The sequence below is a fragment of the Gorilla gorilla genome, chromosome 2, assembly GCF_029281585.2.
Source record: "Gorilla gorilla gorilla isolate KB3781 chromosome 2, NHGRI_mGorGor1-v2.1_pri, whole genome shotgun sequence".
Classification (NCBI taxonomy): domain Eukaryota; kingdom Metazoa; phylum Chordata; class Mammalia; order Primates; family Hominidae; genus Gorilla; species Gorilla gorilla.
The window spans coordinates 162,946,042-162,961,023 of record NC_086017.1 but is presented as its reverse complement, the minus strand read 5'-3'; the positions used below and the strand labels follow the sequence as shown (position 1 = coordinate 162,961,023).

The following is a 14,982-nucleotide window of genomic DNA, read 5'->3' as shown; positions in this document are numbered from 1 at the left end:
ATCCTCAAAACAACCCTATTATGTAGAAAATATTATATGATTCCCAGTTTAAAGATGAGGAAACTAAGCTAAAGAGATCACATTCAACTTGTACAAAGTCGCAGAATCAATTTTAGAACCCAGATTTGAACCTGATTCTCTGATTTCAAAGCCCTCATTCTTATTAACTCTGCTAGTGAAAACTAGGCTGGAAATCCAGCAGAAGTAATTTGTCCATAAGATCCAATAGTTTAATTGTATTCTAATTATTTCTAAACTTCCTGTTTCTGATTCCTGTTTGATCTGATTTATTATTTCCCGTGTCTGTTCCTGTAACACTCAACCTCATTTTCTCTGTGCTCACTTTCTCAATTTCTTGGCATAACCAAAGAAAGACCAAAAAAGCTGAGAGCATTTTCCTATATAAAGCATCTGGCCAAAACCCAAACAAACCATGAGTGCTCTTACTTGGTTGATACAACGACAGCATCAAGTCTATCAGCTGTTCGTCTTGACAGAAAGTCATAATTAAACAAAGCTGAAATTTAAAAAAAAAAAGCAGCCAAATGAATTGATGAGTGTTTTTTTCAAGAGAAAACCTAATAGTACACCTTGTTCCTCACTGATATACTCTAGAGAAAATATTTCTAATATTTTATCTTAATTATAGAACATGAATTCTTCCCAGTGTTCCTTTTACATGTGCATTGTCAGCTTTTTCATCCATTCCTACATTTTTACACTGGATCGTTTAAGCCAATTTTCTCTCCTCAAGATTAATCTCTGTCTCCTTCATTTAACAGGTGTTAGGTCTTGAAAGTACAAACACATATATATTAACTCCAACTTTAAGGAAGTCACAGTCTACTGGAGACAGGGGTAGGGAGGACAGGCATACAAACCAAAAGCAATAATGCAAAATAATAGTTTCTTTAATGGAGTACAGAAAATGCTCTTTGGAAATCAAATTAGACTTCACAGAAACTCCCAGAGAAAGATAGAGAAGAGTAAACAGGAAGTAGAGAGAGCTAAGACTTGAATTAGGTATTCATATTTTCTTGGCAGACAAGAAAGAATGTGTTTTCTTCTGTTTTGTTGTTTGTTTTGTTTTGGTATGTGTATGGATTGGGGATGGGTCACACGTGTTTGCTATGGGGCTTGAGCAAATGCTTCCTTTTGCAGATAAGAAAATTGTTAAAAGATAAATAGAATTTGGTAGTAACAAGTGTCAGGAGAAATCATACAGTGGTGAAGGAGAAGTAACAGGATATGAGGTTCTTACAAAGCCTATCTCTTGGGGGCCATGGAAAGAGGAGTAGATATTATTATCTTGTGATGTTTCCAAAATTAGGTGCCGAGTATTATTGACATGTCAAATACACACTAAGTCTTAAGTTTTTATTTAACGTTTACTATAAAAAGTCATGCTCATATTTTTTATTGGAATACATATTTTTATGTTTTCTTTAATATTGAAATAGAAAGTATCAGACAAATGTTATTTTTTTCTAAGTTTATTCTTATTTAATTCCTTTACTTTAGTAAACATATTTTCATCCTTCACAGATACTTTGATGTAAAAGTTTTCAAAGAAATGCTTTGGGCAGAAGAGACTCATGGAAACTGGTATGTCATACTCAGGTTTTGTGTTAGAAACATCACTGCATTGTTAAGTGATGACTTTACTATCTGAATTTAGAGAAAATGATAGAATCACTCCATTTACTGCTCCAATTTACATTCCCAATCTACATCAATACCCATCAGCACCTATTTTTCTTCTGTCACAAATGAAGATATGCCCCTCCTCCTGTGTTTTGCCAATTCTTCCCATCTGCATTGAATCCAATTTGCTTCCACATTCTCTAGGTCAGATAAACCCCCATCCCTTCCTCTAGCTACCACTCCCCACGTTTCTCCAATGTACCTCAATTTACCACCATCTTAACTTCAGCTTATAATCATGTTCATAGACCTCCCATACATAATTATAAAATATGTATAATAGAAAACATATAAAATATATTTATATACAAATAAAATAATTTTAGATTTTATAGCAAATAAAATTAGATATAAAATATAAATATTTATATAAATACATGAGTGCATTAAACAAAATATATGATATAATATGAAATCAAAATAAAATACCCCTATTCAACTCTATTTTTAAAATCTAAGGCCTTCTTTCTCATTTCCTTAATATTTAAGCTTATAAAAAGACTATAGTTACCATTTCTATTTCCTCATATTTAATCCGCTGTTCAACTCACCTCATTATTTTCTACTGCAACTTTCTATCAAATCTGCAATTAATAATAAATGTCTAAGTGCGTGAAACACATTCTCTTCTTACCTGAGATTTGCTACAGCTTTTGGTATTTATTATGCCCTCTTTCAGAATGAGATTTAAAATAGTTCTTTTAAATCTACATAGCTCCAAAGAAATAAATTTTGGACAGCTGAAGTGTTTTGTTATCTAACATGTTTGTCTTGATATGATGGAGTCAAGATTTCAGTAAAATGTATGTTATATGATAAACTAAAACTTTTAATATGGAACACATACCAGCATCCCCCATACACCAACCACCACCATGAATATAAACTAAGCCCGTTCTTAGTATCTCTGACTTTAGTGTTGGCATGTATACACGGACAGGAATATTACTGAAAGTTGTCTCTATCATGGTGACATTTTCATCAGATGTAGGTGGGACTTCTTGAAAGCTCACAAAGAACATTGCAGTATTCATGAAATGATTGATTCGCAAGAGTTCAACTAACAAAGCCTAAAAGGAGATATAGGAAAAAAAGTACTAGTTTACAAATATCAAATGCCAGCGTTGCTTATGAACACAGAACTATGCATAGGTATTCCCAATGGTCCTGTCTCGTAGTCTCACAGGTGAATCTGAATGGCACAACTGGAAATACTGGAGGTTTAGTGGTGTTGCCACATAGTTGCCTTAGGTTAAAAAAAAAAAGTAAAGAATTACTGAGGAATTACAACTTGATAGATTCCATGCTAGACAGTTTGAGTTACAAAGATAAGTAAGACAAGTTCTCTTTTCTAAAGAAGCTCAGATTCAAGAAGGAAAAATAGATGTATTAGCAATTACAAAACAACATCACTGCATATCTCATAGATATGTACAAAGAACTTTGGCAGTGGTCAGTGGGCCAACTAGCTGCCTGGATGAGAAGTGAAAAGGAGTGGGTGAGCTCTGATATGAGTACTGAAAGGGGAGTAGAGTTCGGCCAAAGGGGAAAATCTCATGCTAGGCCAAAGCAATCGCCACAAGGACACTTCTATTGTAATCAGAGAAATGCATGTAGTTTGGTAAAGCAATAAAGATGTCTGTACAAGGATCCATGAAAGAAAAGGGACTTCTGGATGTGAATATGAGCCGAATCCTAATGGACCTATAATGTTGGGATTCCAAGGATGAGAAAAACTTGCTTTCCTATCTTAAGTTGGAAACATGTGGATTAAAGGGCTGGGTGATCAAACAGCTAGCTGAACCTCTTTCCTATTAATGCAAATTAAATAAGTACAAAAGAAATAACAAAATTGTCTATTTTCAATACTAAATTGTCCCCACCCTATTCCTGAAGAGGAAGTCACGAAATAGCAGTTCCCAGAACTCCTTGGTAGAACTCAGAAAAGGAATAAGGCAAAAAAGACAAATAACTTCAGAAATAAAACCAAGGTAAAGAAACTTAAGGTATTATATAAGATAGAAACGAAAAAGCAAACACAAGGAAGTGAAATGTAAAAAGAGACTAAGCACTTTCAAGAGAAATGACATTATTTTAGTATATAAATATATATATACACATAATAAATACAAATAATTAAGCAAAACAATGACCCAAAATAAATATTTTTATAAATAATTCCAGAATAACTTTTTAAAAATAAGACTTGAAGCTGTATTCCAGTGAAACTGACCCAAGTCCAGCAACAACATACACTGGACCATTTAGCAAGTTTGAACTGAGTGAGTCTACTTACACCCAGATTTTTAAAAATTAAACTTGAGGATGAAAAATATAATATATGTGGTATGCAAAACCCGTATATACAGAGGACCAACTCTACATGCTAATAAAATGACTAGAAAATTAAGTAACTAATAGAAAATGAAAATGTGGGGCTGAATGTAGTGGCTGATGCCTCTAGTCCCAGCGTGTTGGAGGCAAAGGTTTGGGGGATTGCTTGAGGCCAGGAGTTTAAAACCAGCCTGGGCAACAGAACAAGACCCCATCTCTACAAAAAATGTTTAAAAAAATAACTAAGCATGGTGGCATGTGCCTATAGCCCTAACTGCTCAGGAGGCCAAGTAGTGGGAGGATCACTTGAGCCCAGGAGTTCCAGGCTGCAGGAAGCTATGATCACCACTGCACTCCATCCTGGGCAACAGAGAGATCAAGAACCTGTCTTTAAAACAAACAAACAAAAACCACAAAGAGGGCTGGGCGTGGTGGCTCATGCCTGTAATCCCAGCACTTTGGGAGGTCGAGGTGGGCGGGTCACCTGAGGTCGGGGGTTTGAGACCAGCATGGCCAACATGGCGAAACTCCATCTCTACTAAAAATAGAAAAATGCACTGGGTGCGGTGGCACACGCCTGTAATCCCAGCTACTTGGGAGGCTGAGGCAGGAGAATCACTTGAACCCAGGAGACAGAGGTTGCAATGAGCTGAGATTGGACCACTGCACTCCAGCCTGGGCAATAGAGCAAGACTCTGTCTCTAAAAAAAAATAAAAATAGAAAAACAAACAAACAAAAACCTTGAGAATAAGGCATGTATCACACTTATTCAGAGCTGCATTAAATGCCAGTAGAGAATGTTGAAACACCTAAAAAATATATGCAAGGAAACAGAGTGTGAGCCAAGTGTTAAATATCCAGGCTAAGTTTCCTTGAATTATCTTTTTATTTTGCTACAAGAAGGCAGTTTGCTACAGAGAAGTTTCCAGGAAATCATGAATGGCTTCATATCCAAGTAGTTAGCCTCACTAGAAAAAAACCACAGGTCTCCGAGGGCCAGTGTGGACACTGGGGGCCGCCAGCCAGGGAGCTGCCCTGTCGCCTCAGCGGCTCACTCTCCTTCAACTGAGAATCATGCTGTGTGTTCAATTTCCCTTGACCTTTTACCAGTTGACCTTTTGACAGAATATTTCAGTGAGAATGCATTTTCATGCCTGAATCCAAGATTGTTGTGTAGAATTTTCTATAACTAATCACAGTGCTGCTCAATTCTACCTTTTCTGAAGTTTATACTTCATAAATGCTTCATTCTGTCAGTATTCACGCCATGAAAATCACAGTAAGATTGTTTTTCTCAGCCAGCATATTTTGTTTTCTAATATTTAAAATTAAAATTACTTGAATACTTCCTTCATACTTATTCTGTTAGGGATTTGTGTTAAAGAATGAAGTTTTTTTTTTTTTTTTAAGGTTTGAAAATCGTCAAGCAAACTTTAAGAGCAAAATTTCCAAGACAGCAGAAAGTTTTAAAAATAATATAGCTGGTAATTATTTTCTCCTGATTAAACTTAAATATTCACAGAGACAATGAAATTCTGAACTTACCAAATTTGTTACCATTTTCACAGGTGTAGCTATCCACACCAGTCACCAGAGTTCCTCAATATTATCTGAGAGAGGAGTATAAACATAATATGCCCCAAGGACCCCTGCAATCAGAAACAAAATAGTCTTTCTTCCCATGATGTTTCTCTTCTGCTCTTTCTACTTTGGCAACACAGCAAATACTTGTTTGAAACATGCAGTGGCTGAATTTTCATTGTTTTAAGCCCTGCCATAAAGTGTTACATAACTTCCTGAGTACACATTCCACTGTTCAGTTTTCATTTCATGGGCAGACCCTAAATAAATATACTTAGCAGAAAGACAAAGGCGAGCTCTGAGAAACAATCAGCACTTATTTTCTGCAAGTTCTGTCAAATCCAACAGCCTTATTACGTTGCTAGGCAGTTAGTAAACAAACATTTAATGCACAATTACTAAGAGCTGAATACCTTATTTTTAAAAAGGCCATGTGACAGTTCAAGAAACGCAGTGTATGTCTCAAATAACAAACCTTCGAGTAAGGAAGAACAAACAGAATTTTTTCGTTGTTGTTATGTTTTGTTTTGTTTTTTTGAGATGAGAATCTCACTCTGTCGCCCAGGCTGGAGTGCACTGGCACCATCTCCACTCACTGCAACCTCCGCCTCAAGGGTTCAAGCAATTCTCCTGCCTCAGCCTCTCAAGTAGCTGAGATTACAGGTGCACACCACCACGCCTGGCTAATTTTTGTATTTCTAATAGAGATGGGGTTTCACCATGTTGGCCAGGCTGGTCTCGAACTCCTGACCTCAGGTGATCCATGCGCCTAGGCCTCTAAAACTCCTGGGATTACAGGTGTGAGCCACCGCGCCTGGCCCAAACAGAATATTTTAAAACTTACAATCATGGTGGAAGGGGAAACCGGCACAACTTCACATGGTGGAGCAGGAGAGAGAGCAAGTGAAGGGAGAGGTGCTACACACTTTCAAACAAGATCTCATGAGAACTCTATCACAAGAACAGCATGGGGTAAGTCTGCCTCATGATACAATCACTTCCCACCAGGACCCTCCTTTAATATGAGATTTCGGTGGGGACACAGAGCCAAACAATATCAACATCTAAACCTAGAAACTGTATAATGAAAATACAATATTACAATCCTTTGGGACCACCATCAATATGTGCAGTCTTTCACTGACCAAAACATTGCTATGGGTGTACGACTGAATGTAGATGCAGATATATGTATGTATAAAACAGGAAACATTGTGGAAATTGGCTCATGTGATTGGAGAGGTGTAGTAGTTCCACTATCTGTCATCTTCAAGCTGGAGAACCAGGAAAGCCGATAATGTAATTCAGCCTGAGTCTGAGGCCTGAGAACCAATGCTGTAATTCCCAGCCTAAGTCTGAAGTTGTTATTAACCTCTGCATTTCTATCTTTTTAAATTTGAGGATAATTGCTTTATGGCCAAGAATTTAAAAAAAAAAGTTTCATGTGTACTTTAAAAGAATGTGTATTATGACATTATTTGGTATGGGTTCAATTTGTGTAAATTAAGTCAGTTGTATTAACTGTGTTATTGAAACTTTTTTTTTTTACTTAATTTTTGTGTTTTTCTATCGGTTACTGAAAAAAAATGAGTTAAAATCTTCTACACAGGTTCTCAGCTTTTGAAAATCCCCAAATCTCCTTACAAGAACTCACAGAGAAATAAATAAAACAAAACCAAAAACTTATGGACAACATAATATGAAGAAAAATATGAGGCAAAAATATAACAACAAACCAACTTCCAAGTATCTATGTTGGAAATAATTTACCAACAACTACAAGGCCTGTGTGGTATAAGCTTCCCTATGTGCAGGTGGAAGCAGAGGAAAGCGATGAAGTATTTGACAGAATAAGAATTAACCAACAAATATTCACCTGAAATTGTGGTTACAAATCTGAGAAAACAGTTGAAACTGGCTGGGGTTTGCATAGTCTTATGCTGTGTAAGCTATCTGCAGTGTGACCTGAAGGGGTTGGAACAGGCTGGGCCCTACTGTCCCTCAACACTAATCAATCAAAGGTTCTTCCAGGGAAGAACCCCACACTGAGAAGAAACTAAGAATCTAAATTAAGCAGGAAATGGGGAAAGAAGTGGATTAAATTGTGGGAATAAAATGGAATATTTCATAAGAACAACAGAAGAGGAAGTTATTAATAGAAAATATACAAAATCATGGTTCCTTTCTAAGGAACTAACTTCTAAGCTAATGAATTTCCTGTGAAAATGAGCCTCAGAAATAACTGAGGTTAAATATCATTCAGAGTTATTATAATAGCAAAATAATAAGCAAAATAACCTCTTTATAGACAATTAAAGCCCACAAAGCAGAGGAAAACTATATCCTAATGTTTTAAAATTAGCCAAAGTCATTAACACAATAACCTGCAATGTGAAAGAACATCATAAACCAGAATTATGAAAACTCAGAAATTAGTCAATAACACAATAAATAACCCCCTGAACAAATGAAAGAACAAACAAACAACACCATTTCAAAAATAAAGACTAGACCAAAATGGGCACAAAGGAGAATAAAAATTATATAAAGCTACAAGGAATACAGAAAATGTCATAGGGGAAATACAGTGTGAAAATGAGATAGAAGTTTCAAATAAAAGGAAGTTAATGGCTACATACTCTATGATTCATTTTTATGAAATCCAGAAAAAGGTAAATTTACAGAAAAAATGGATCAGCAGTTTCTGTGGGGCTGAGGGTGAAAAAAAGGGTTTGACTACAAGGGATACATAGGAGAAAATGTTTTCAAGCTATGAAGCTGTTCTGTGCCTCAATTATGGTGAAATTTACATGATGGTATACATTCTTCAAAACACACAGGATTGTATACCAAATATGGTGAACTTTATAGTATATAAACATGTAAGTGAATGCAAAAAGAAATTAGGATCAAAATTAGAATGACTTTTAAAAAAACAGCAAATGATGAAGACAGGGAAAGAACATCCAACATAGATAGAATGGTATTTTACATGAAAGAAAAACCAAACAAAGCAAGGGAATGGAACAATTATTAAAAACTATATTTCAAGATATTCCTGAAATCTTAAAAAAATTAAGATTTGAAACTGCGTATTAATGAGGTAAACAACATAACTGGGAAAAAATTTAAAGCATAGTAGCCAATACTGACATATTCTATTAATAGTAAGATTATTAGACTTAAAAAATCCCTTGCACAGGCCAGGCTCAGTGGCTCACACCTGTAATTCCAACACTTTCGGGGGCTGAAGCCAATGAATCACGAGGTCAGGAGTTGGAGACCAACCGGGCCAACATGGTGAAGCCCTGTCTCTACTAAAAATATAAAAATTAGCCAAGTGTGGTGGCACACGCCTGTAATCCCAGCTACTTAGAAGGCTGAGACAGGAGAATCATTTGAACCCGGGAGGCGGAGGTTGCAGTGAGCCGAGATCGTGCCACTGCGCTCCACCCTAGGACAGAGCGAGACTCTGTCTTTAAAAAAAAAAAAAAAAAATCCCTTGCACATAAAAAAAAAAAACCGAATAACTTATATAATAGAAGAAAGAAAAATCTGATTGTCTTCAGATATTATATAGCAATTTTTAGACCAAAAGGAAATTTTATATATAAATACATCTCGACACATTGATATAAATAAATAATTGAATAAATAAACAAATGAAAGAGAAGAGACAAGTCTTCCTTACGGAAGAATTCCTAATAATTTATGTAGCTCTTACCCTATAGGAGATAAAGTTTAATTTTCCCTGCTCCTTGAGTGTGGGCTGAACTTAATGAGTTGCTTCTAAGGAATACGGAAAGATGGAGGAAAAAGTAATTTTATAGTAGAGACTCCTGGGAAAAACTGCCTTGGCCAAATGATTAAGGTTAATATCATCAGCTATGAGTCATGGTGTTAGCATTGTTTTCCCTCATGTGATATGAAAAGGTCATTGCTCCTGTGGGGTCTTCCGTTCAAACCCATGATCCAGACTGATTATGAGAAAACATAAGACAAATACAAATTGAGGGACATTTCACAAAATACCTGATGAGTACTCCTCAAAACTATGAAGTCATGAAAAATAAGCAAACACTGAGAAATTGTCATAGACCAGAGAAGTCTAAACAGATGTGACAAATAGAAACAATGGGTCATCCTAGATTAAATTCTAGAATTGAACAAGGCCATGACTGGAAAAAATATTGAAATTTTTGAAAAAGTCTGGAGTTTAGTTAACAGTAATATACTAATGTTGGTTTCTTATTTTTGGCAAATGTATTATGGTTATGCAATATGTTAACAATAGGGGAAATGGGTGAAAGTAATACAGAAATTCTCTGTAACATCTGTGCAATTTTTCTGAAAATCTAAATATTATTTCAAAATAAAAAGTTTATTTTTACAAAATGGGGAGCAAATGGAGAGAACGCATGCAAAACATTTTAAACTATTTTCAATAATCACACTGCTGGATGTATTGGTATGTAATTCTAAAAATGTCTTCTGTGTAGTGTGTGATAAAGCAGGTGAAAAAACAATATAATTCTGTTGTCTCCAGTGTGTATGAGAAGCAGGAATCTTAGTGTGAAGAAAAGAAGATATAAGATAAGAAGGTTGATAAACTCATTTGAATTGGAAATAGTATGAATTCAAGAGATATGAGTGATAATAGTCATCACTTCCTATTTACAATTTCAACAGGAAATTGTTTTGTGATTCATTATTTATGATAACCCTTTCCATTGTGCTTGGTCATTTCACCTTCATCATGTTAAGGAATTTTAATCTATTCATGTTTCCTCAGATTTATATACATTAGGACCAGCTATTAATTTTATCATGCCTTTTCCTTAATTGGTTCATTCGTATGGTTCTTCTCCATTAATTCCTTTACTTTTTTTTTGTTTGTGCTCTGCTAAATCTATAAATTTTTGATGTAATAAACTATATTGATATATATTCTGGTACTGAGTCACTATGGCATGCCTGCCTGCTCAAATTGTATTTTCTTTTGATACATTGCTGGGTTGCTTCCTAAAAAGAATTGGAATGTTTTTATTGTTTTTCTGTCACTTGGAATAATTTCAATTACAGTAGAATTAATTAGTTTTAAATAACTCATGCTATTCTGATAAAACTCATATTACAATGAATCCATCTGTTGCTGATGCCTTCTCCAGTGATGTATTACTAATTAATTTTCCAGTTTTTCTCAGCTTTATAAATTAAGGGAAGGTCTTTTTTTTTTTTTTTTGCAGCTATGGTGATTTTTTTTCCAGTAATTACTTGTTTTTTTTTTTTTAACTTTTATTTTAGGTTCAAGGGTACATGTGCAGGTTTGTAACATAGCTAAACTCATGTCACAAGGGTCTGTTGTACAGATTATTTCATCAGTCAGGTACTAAGCCTAGTACTCAATTGTTATTTTTCTGCTTCTCTCTCTCCTTCCACCCTCCACCCTTAAGTAGGCTCCAGTGTCTGTTATTTCCTTCTTTGTGTCCATGAGTTATATATCATTTAGCTCTCACTTATAAGTGAGTACACACAGCATTTGGTTTTCTGTTTCTGCATTAATTAGCTGAGGATAATGGCCTCCAGCTCTATCCATGTTCCCACAAAAGACATGATCTCATTCTTTTTTATGGCTGCATAGTATTCCATGGTATATATGTACCACATTTTCTGTATCCATTCTGTCACTGGTGGACATTTAGGTTGATTCCATGACTTTGCTATTGTGAATAGTGCTGCAATGAACATTCACATGCATATGTCTTTATGGTGGAATGGTTTATATTCCTCTGGGTGTATACCCAGTTATGGGATTGCTGGGTCAAATAATAGTTCTGTTTTTAGCTCGTTAAGGAATCTCCACACTGATTTCCACAATGGTTGAACTAATGTACACTCCCAACAACAATGTAGAAGCATTCCCTTTTTTCTGCAACCTCACCAGCATCTGTTATTTTTTTTTTTTGACTTCTTAATAATAGCCATTCTGACTGGCATGAGATGATATTTCATTGTGGTTTTGATTTGCATTTCTCTAATGATCAGTGATATTAAGCTTTTTTTATATGCTTTTTGTCCACATGTATGTCTTCTTTTGAAAAGTGGTATCTGTTCATATTCTTTGCCCACTTTTTAATGGGGTTATTTGTTTTCCTCTTGTAAATTTAAGTTTCTTATAGATGCTGGATATTAGACCTTTGTCAGATGCATAGTTTGCAAATATTTTCTCTCATTCTGTAGATTGTCTATTTACTCTGTTGATAGTTTCTTTTGCTGTGCAGAAACTCTTAAGTTTAATTAGATGCCATTTGTCAATCTTTGCATTTGTCACGTTTGCTGTTGGCATCTTCATCATGAAATTTTTGCCTGTTCCTATGTCCAGAATGGTATTGACTAGGTTGTCTTCAAGGGTTTTTATAGTTTTGGGTTTAACATTTAAGTCTTTAATCAATCTTGACTTGATGTTTATATATGGTGTAAGAAAGGGGTTCAGTTTCAATCTTCTGGATATGGTTAGCTAGTTATTTCAGCACCATTTTATTAAATAGGGAGTCATTTCCCTATTGCTTGTTTTTGTCAGCTTTGTTGAAGATCAGTTGGTCACAAGTGTGAAACCTTATTTCTGGGCTCTCTATTCTGTTTCATTGGTCTGTGTGTCTGTTTTTGTACCAGTACCATGCTGTTTGAGCCATCTGTGACAAACCCACACCCAACACCATACTGAAAGGGCAAAAGCTGGAAGCAGTCCCCTTGAAAACTGGCAGAAGAAAAGGATGCCCTCTCTCACCACCTATTCAGCAGAGTGAGTATTGGAAGTCCTGGCCAGAGCAATCAGGCAAGAGAAAGAAATAAAGGGCATACAAATAGGAAGAGAGGAAGTCAAATTATTCCTGTTTGCAGATGACATAATTCTATATCTAGAAAACCCCATAATCTTGGCCCAAAGCTCCTTCAGTTGATAAACAACTTCAGCAAAGTTATAGGATACAGAATCAATGTACAAAAATCACTAGCATTCCTATACACCAACAACAGCAAAGCTAAGAGCCAAATCAGGAATACAATCCCATTCACAATTGCCACAAAAAGAATAAAATACCTTGGAACACAGCTAACAAGGGAGGTGAAAGATCTCTACAATGGGAATTACAAAACACTGCTCAAAGAAATCAGAGATGACACAAACAAATGGAAAAACAGGCCGGGCGCGGTGGCTCACGCCTGTAATCCCAGCACTTTGGGAGGCCGAGGCGGGCGGATCACGAGGTCAAGAGATCGAGACCATCCTGGCTAACACGGTGAAACCCCGTCTCTACTAAAAAAATGCAAAAAATTAGCCGGGTGTGGTGGCGGGCGCCTATAGTCCCAGCTACTCGGGAGGCTGAGGCAGGAGAATGGCGTGAACCTGGGAGGCGGAGCTTGCAGTGAGCCGAGATTGCGCCACTGCACTCCAGCCTGGGTGACAAAGCGAGACTCCGTCTCAAAAAAAAAAACAAAAACAAACAAACAAACAAACAAAAAAAAACAAATGGAAAAACAGCCCATACTCATGGATAGGAAGAATCAATATCATTAAAATGGCCCTCCTGCCTAAAGCAATATACAGATTGAATGCTATTCCTATCAAACTACCAATAACATTCTCTGCAGAACTAGAAAAAAACAATTTTAAAATTCATTTGAAACCAAAAAAGAGTCTGAATAGCCAAGGCAATCCTAGGCAAAAAGAACAAAGCTGGAGGTATCAAGTTACCTGACTTCAAACTATACTATAGGGAGTGTCATTTTTTCCCCCTATTTATATCTCACCCACGCCCTCTAGGTTTTATATATGTGCCCCTAATAGCACATGGCAGTCACACAATTATTTCAATACCTTCTGTCTTCTTTTTCATTCCCAATATTTTTTTTAATTCTCTCTCTGAGTCTGGGGACGGGTGTGTGGTGTTATTTGTCTTATTCGTCTTCAAAAATTATCAGCTTTTTATTTACTTACCTTTCATTTTGTTTTCTTTAAGTGGAAAAGTATAAGCCATATTTTAATTTTAGGGAAACACTCTAATAGACATTTATTTTTGTCCATTATCACATCCATTCTAACAGAAATTTATATACATATATATCCAAATATATATATACACCAAACTGATGGAATATAAAATCCTATACAATTCACCCTGTCATGCACATCACTGCCTGTGAAAACTGATAGGGAAAACAGTACACATTGAGGACACAGATCTTTTTGAACCACTGCAGTAGCTCAGTACTGAGACTGAATTTTGCCTTATTCGGTGCAAGCTGCACAAAAATTAGTGAAAAGAATTTGGTTGGAGATGAAGTAAAATAATCAAGCAAATATCATAGGCCTACAATTGAAAGCAGTCTTCTCTTTGAGTTCACATCAAAGCTGAAAGTATATCACATGGCAGTGAACTTGAATTCTCCATATTCATTAACAGGCTCGAAGGTATGCGAAATTTACATTATACTTATTTTTATATATGTATTTCTTTATTATAATTATAAGCAGGCTGAAAAAGTGGGCAGCTGCACACAGCTGCAAAGGCTGCTGCCCAGCCTTTGGCTCACTGAGGACCCCATGGGAGCCAGTAGGGTGGTCCATCGCAGCCAGGGGAGTAGCGTGTGGACCCCACGAAGGCCTAGGTGAGGCTGACCCCATTCCCCCGGTTGTTTGGGGAGCCATGAACAGTGGCAGAGGAGGAGGAGCTGGCATGGTAGATGGCAGTCCAGCGCCCCGCCACTGCCACACAAAACCTAGGTTACGGATGTCGTTTCTGATAACAGATTGAAATAGATTTCATGATTTGCATATATGTTTTAAATGCTTCTTTACACACATGCTGTCTCACACACAGACATATACATATATATGTATAAATTTTGCATTGGCCTTAAAGTGTCATGAGAAATTTTACCTATTGCACGGTGGGCCTAGCGATCTATTTGATGTGTGTAATCTTGGATATACTTCTGCTGTGTTACTTCTGTAAATACAACAAAAGTGATTTAAAAAAATAAATAAAAAGGAGAGAGGAACTCCTGCTGGGGTTGGAGTCAAACAAAGGTGTACCCAGATAATCTTCCTACAAATGCGGATATTTCTGTCCACAGTGAGGCTTGGAGTAGACTTCTGTGAACTGTCCATGGTGTCATTAGTGTCATTAATGTCTCACCAAGGCCCATGCTAGGAAAAGTTGTTCTGGTAAGTTCTATCAGTGAGAGACTGTTTGAAAAGACTCTAGAGAGCTATGTGAAAAAATTACACATGATCCAAATGGATTCACATAATCCAAATGGAACAATTTTCTGCATTAATCAGAACTAGATTTAAAAGGAGC

The 14,982-nt window shown here is 36.2% G+C and overlaps 1 long non-coding RNA gene across 2 annotated transcripts in view; it reads left to right on the top strand.

Moving 5' to 3' along the window:
- Positions 1-14,982, top strand: part of LOC134758108 (uncharacterized) — a 189,739-nt gene that overhangs the window by 127,212 nt on the left and 47,545 nt on the right. For both annotated transcript variants that reach the window (XR_010132979.1, XR_010132980.1), the window contains exons 3-4: positions 1,546-1,605; positions 12,293-12,422. This is a non-coding gene — a long non-coding RNA (uncharacterized lncRNA). The remainder of the gene's footprint in view (positions 1-1,545; positions 1,606-12,292; positions 12,423-14,982) is intronic.